Source organism: Poromitra crassiceps (genome assembly GCF_964638095.1).
Source record: "Poromitra crassiceps genome assembly, chromosome: 30".
NCBI classification, from domain to species: Eukaryota; Metazoa; Chordata; class Actinopteri; order Beryciformes; family Melamphaidae; genus Poromitra; species Poromitra crassiceps.
The window spans coordinates 16,409,831-16,416,307 of NC_139652.1; positions in this window are offsets into that span (position 1 = coordinate 16,409,831).

The window sequence follows — 6,477 nt, forward strand, 5'->3', positions numbered from 1 at the left end:
CAAATAGAGTCACTCACTTCCCTTCTGACATTCACATCAACTCCTTGAGCACGTTAATGTACAGTACAAGTGAAAGATGAAAGAGAAGTGAACAAACACCAGAGAGACTCATAGTGTGGCCCTCAGTTTAAACACCAGGGAGACTGATAGTGTGGCCCTCAGTTTAAACACCAGAGAGACTGATAGTGTGGCCCTCAGTTTAAACACCAGAGAGACTCATAGTGTGGCCCTCAGTTTAAACACCAGAGAGACTGATAGTGTGGCCCTCAGTTTAAACACCAGAGAGACTGATAGTGTGGCCCTCAGTTTAAACACCAGAGAGACTGATAGTGTGGCCCTCAGTTTAAACACCAGAGAGACTGATAGTGTGGTCCTCAGTTTAAACACCAGGGAGACTCATAGTGTGGCCCTCAGTTTAAACACCAGAGAGACTGATAGTGTGGCCCTCAGTTTAAACACCAGGGAGACTCATAGTGTGGTCCTCAGTTTAAACACCAGAGAGACTCATAGTGTGGTCCTCAGTTTAAACACCAGAGAGACTCATAGTGTGGCCCTCAGTTTAAACACCAGGGAGACTGATAGTGTGGTCCTCAGTTTAAACACCAGAGAGACTCATAGTGTGGTCCTCAGTTTAAACACCAGGGAGACTGATAGTGTGGCCCTCAGTTTAAACACCAGGGAGACTCATGTGGCCCTCAGTTTAAACACCAGAGAGACTCATAGTGTGGCCCTCAGTTTAAACACCAGGGATACTCATAGTGTGGTCCTCAGTTTAAACACCAGGGAGACTGATAGTGTGGCCCTCAGTTTAAACACCAGGGATACTCATAGTGTGGCCCTCAGTTTAAACACCAGGGAGACTCATGTGGCCCTCAGTTTAAACACCAGGGAGACTGATAGTGTGGCCCTCAGTTTAAACACCAGGGAGACTCATGTGGCCCTCAGTTTAAACAGGAGACTCATAGTGTGGCCCTCAGTTTAAACACCAGGGAGACTCATAGTGTGGCCCTCAGTTTAAACACCAGGGATACTGATAGTGTGGCCCTCAGTTTAAACACCAGGGATACTCATGTGGCCCTCAGTTTAAACAGCAGGGAGACTCAGTGTGGCCCTCAGTTTAAACAGGAGACTCATAGTGTGGCCCTCAGTTTAGACAGGAGACTCATAGTGTGGCCCTCAGTTTAGACAGGAGACTCATAGTGTGGCCCTCAGTTTCGGGGGCACGGCCCAGATTGATGAAGTGTAGAGATAGTGTCCGTCTGCCCGATGACATCGTCATCGTCATGAGAAGTCCCGCCCCCCAAAACCCTTCATTCCCTCCCCTCTCTCCTTTGGTTTGATTCCCAAATTTGGGCATCAGAGGAGACATTTCAAGATCTTTCCATCGTTGTGACGTTGAAATTATGAGGTTGAAATAACAAATGACTGATGTCGAGCCGAGAGACTTTTGTAATGTTCTATTTTCTGTTCAGCCCACTCTTAAAACCGTCCAAATCTCTGTCTTGGGCACGAGAACATTCAAAGCAAAGGTTATGTCCAACATTATCGTCTCCTGCAAGAACATTTGTGTTAGATACCAGTGGTTTTACAATGAATTATAGGCACAAATGAGGCAAAAGACCTCTTCACAGTATCACCAGCCTTACCCCTCGCCATCAATTATGGAGATGTGACTGAAAATGTGGTATATATCTTTCTGGGAGGGTATAACAACCATCAGGGCGCTGCTCTCAACATCAAGACAAACGTCCAAGATGTCCAAGACAAATACCATGCACTTTGCACCACTCCCAGAGACACAATAATTCAGAAAAGAATGTTTTAATGCAAGATCTATCAAGGCTTAAAGCGTGGAAATGAGTCTGGATGGCACCAAACGACACTTCAGCTTCAGCAAATCTTCCCGGACAGATTGTTGGAGAGACACTACGCATCCTAGTACCGTTCCAAACCGATGGAGCTCGTCTGTGATGGATGAGAAAATACCCAGTTTGTAATCAGGGGTAATGCATGCTTGAGCTTGGTCTAAACACTGTATGTAGGTCTTATCTCCAAGAAGAGGTCGTCTATAGCAGCAGGAATGCCAGGAGGAATGCTATTCGTTTCCTCCTTTGGTGTGTTATGGTGATTCACCTAAGATCAGACAGACAGACAGACAGACAGACAGACAGACAGACAGACAGACAGACAGACAGACAGACGTGATGTGTTTTTTCTTACATGAAACATCTAAGTGAGAGATGGAGACAGTAAAAGTAGGAAGCAGAGCAGACATGTGGCCTAGGTTTACTGGACTGGATAAGGAGGGTAGAGAAGACACAAGTGGGGAATAAACCTCCCTTTGATAACATCCCATGGTCAATTTCCCCTGTTTGAACTGAACGTTAGCCACGGGGCTGCTCTGGCCCCCTCTCATCTTCCTCTGTACTTCTTCATCCACTGGCTGAGACATGTGGATCCCAGTGAATGTACACACAGATCAAAGACACACATAGTGTTTATGGGCCACGAGTGGCTTTTATCAGTGGTTGCACCAGATCTCGCCCGTTGAAAAGTATTTTATTGGGTTCACAAGGTAAGAGCAGTCGAACTGCAGCATTCTTCACAGATTGCATGATGGCAAAAAGTGTGTGAACGTTTTTGTTTTGTTTGCTCGTTTTTTACTATACCAGCAACGAGAGCTATACTCTACTCTACTCTACTCTACTATACTATACCAGCAACGAGAGCGTGTGGCTGGTATAGGTTTGTGTGTGTTATGGCAGAATGTGGCCCTGGAGACACCTACTGTATAACTGTAGCGAGAACTACCACAGAAGCTGTTTTAAGTACTTTGCCAGGTGTTTATATGTCTGTCTGTCTGTCTGTCTGTCTGTCTGTCTGTCTGTCTGCCTGCCTGCCTGTCTGTCTGTCTGTCTGCCTGTCTGCCTGTCTGTCTGTCTGTGGACAGATTTTGCAAACGTGATAGCGTCAAAACCGTGCAAGATGGAGTCACGAAACTTTACAGGTGTGTAGTTGACAACAAAATGAAAGCCGAATTTGAAAATGGGTGAGATCCGAGAAAGGGCGGCAGCCCCCATACTTTACGCCCCTGGCCCACATTCGTTTCAAGTCGTACATGGGTGTCCCAGCTCTATTATAGTTATTATCTGTATCACAAAATACAGCAAATCGTAAGTAGAAATGGACAAATAACAACCAAAATTTGCTTGCTGACTCTTTACTGACTGTTTACACTGCCTGGCCTGCATCAGACAGTGGCGCTGTGCCAAGACTTTCTCCAACAAGATCATCAAGTATGACTGCAATACTGTTTACTGACATTTAAAATTAAATAAAAAAATAAATGGAAGTGGAAAACAGTCGATATGACACGTCTTCGTGTAGGATCTATGTAGTTTAGGTCTACGTGTAAGCATAGCTTTTAGGACGCAGGGATTGACTGACGTCACAATGGGGACGGTCCACTCCATATAGTTTTGGTCTCCTGGTGATGGGAGAGGATCCACAGAGAGACACACACCTGGAAGGAGTGTGGCATTGATTGCCACATCTGGGTGCATGCACAAAGGTGGCTAGCTGAGGGCGGAGGTAGCTACGCGACAACACAACTACACCCACCACTATCACACCACCCCTATGAACTATCCACAACAACAACGCCTGAGAAGCACAAAGTCCAGGTCCGGGCCTAGCTGCTAGCCTCAGCCACCTAACTAACTAAACTGTATGGAGTTAACCATCCCCATTGTGAAGAATTTGTTCTTAATGACTTACCTGGTTAAATAAAGATTAAATGAAAATAAAATAAAAATGCATCACTTGAGGGAGAGAACGTAATGTTATGCTAGGATCATATTAGGGTTTTAGGCTTAGGGATTAGGTGTAATCTAATACTAACGAGCTGTGGTCGCCGTTAGGCCTTTGTTTGGTAACACTGCTGAGTTCTCCTGAGGTGAAACTTGGAAGAACGGAAAGTCCTGAAATACTCAAAAAGAGCCTAATGAACAGAGCAGTGTAGTCTGCTTCAACTGAAAACCGCAACCAAAAGCTGACATCAACCCCAAGAGCGAGCAGACAGAGTACTGGAACACAGTCCAGTAGAAACAAAGCCTGGCAGATCTGTGTCGAGTCCACATTCGCCTTCAGACAGCAGAGGTTTGTCAGAGTGATTTTCAGGTGATTCCAACTGGAACAGAGACATGCACATTTACAAAGTGATACAAAATAGCAAGAAAAACAAATACATTAACAAACAGCTATAATTAATACAATTAGACAAATTAACAGCGCTACACCATACATAGAGAAAAACACACATAAACTAAACTGACCCTACAACTATTTGGCAATAGATTATGTATTTTATCCTTCCTTCATCCAGCATCACCTAAGGCTACCCTGGTGTTAACAATATGAATGTGAGCAGCATTGTACAGCCTTGGGATACACATAAAACAATATATTTCAGAGCAACTAAATTACTATAGGCTACTTAAATCAAAGCGATCAGTCACTAACCAAAGTAAAGGGGGTGACAGTTTCAACAGGTGGCGCCACATCATCCACAACATGGCCCTTTATTATCATGGTTGTTGATATAGAGGCATTAAGCATAATGTGCTATAGTCTGTGTTAAATCCAAAATACATGTTCCTGATCGGTATCAACAAGTGGATCCTCCTGTAAAACTCACCCTATAAGCTATAGAGCTGATGCAGAACACTTTACTTGAGCCCTCACACTGAATGACCAACCTGGTGGCTAGTGGACAATAGCCAGTGTTGGGGGTAACTCATTGCAAAAGTAACATATTACTTGTAATATATTACTTTTAGCAGTAACTCAGTAATATAACTTATTACCAATAGGATTTCAGTAATATTATACCAGTTACTTTGTCAAGTAACACAAGTTACAAATTTCTTTTTTTTTTTAATCAAAGCACATATTTAAATAAAGATACAATCATTTCCTAATCAAATTTTGTGTTTTTATGCAAATAACCACTATAGATGACAATAACAAATGAAAAGGATAACATTTAGAATTTTGGATGGTTTACACTGACTTCAAGATTGATTAAATTATTTTCAGGATGCTTCCGGGGTGGGGATGTCATTCTGCTACTGCTGTGATTTTGGTGAAAGTAATGCAAAAGTAGTGTAATAAGTAACGAGTTACTCTACGCAGAGACAGTAATATTATAAAGTAACCTATTACTTTCAAATGAAAGTAACTAGTAATATGTAGTATATTACATTTTGAAAGTAACTTGCCCAACACTGGCGATGGCATTCTGTATCCAAGCAATATGAGAGAGAACATTGCAGGCCATGAGGTTGTGTTGTGATACTTGGCAGATTCCTGTGTGTTCCCGCAGAGACCTTCCTTCATGTCATCAGTGCTCTCCATGCAGCCAGTGTTACTGTAGGTCTGCTTTAAAGAAGAATACCAGTGTCATGTAGAGTTATAGCCCAGTTATTACTGTCTACTTTACGTTTCCCCAAATCATACTGTGTCAAACCAAGCTTGAAATTAACTGCTTTTCCGGGTTAACAATGACGCCCTAAATAAAAACACATCGCTGTAACCATAAAGTTTGAGAGGTGACATGTTTTTGAGGGATTATTTCCTGGCAGAGATTTCCACAAACCTCTCTCTCTTTTTTTTTAAAGTGCTATAAATAAACTTGAACTTGAATAAGAGCTCTCTGAATGCGTGCACTGATATGAAAACACTTGTGAAGGATTCTCTATTGGGCCATTTTTAAGTCTGTGGAAACGGTTTTTCATACTCGGCACAAGAATGATCGGCAGCAAAATGGCTTCTTCTGAAAGAAAATCAGAATCAGAAAGACTTCAGAATGAGCCTAGTTATCTCCAATTATGCTGACTGTGTGCAGACAGGGCAACGAGGACTGGCACAAGCTTCAAATAAAACACACAGCAAACACATTGGTTGTTTGATTCCAGCACACTGTGTACAGGGCTAGATGTGAGTGCACCCCCTGGTGGGAGTTGTATGTATTAACAGCAGAAAAGCAGAGCGCACCAAAACAAAACAACAAAAGAAAAAAAGTGGAGCGCATCCAAACCAAAACAACAAACTGCATTCCAGATAAGCATCTTTAAATGTTTGTCTTTCTTCAGAAACATACAGAATACATGTCACATCAAGAAATAGCTCAAGTCACCTTCTCTCATATCTGCCTTGTCTATTCATGTTAAAGGGACAGTTCACCTCCAAATCTGAGGGAAAAGATGTATTTTTGACTTTGGGGTGAACTGTCCCTTTAACATATCTTGAAGTTAAAAAAAGGGGGGGGGGGGGGCTCTTAAAGTATTTCTCTTCCATGCACCTCCATCCTGCATGATCTTTCTAGAGTCACGGGACTATTTTCAGCGTGTTTTGCGACTCTAACCCTTGAACTTTATTCCTATTGTTACGTTTCGCCTTTGTCAGCGTAGATATGAT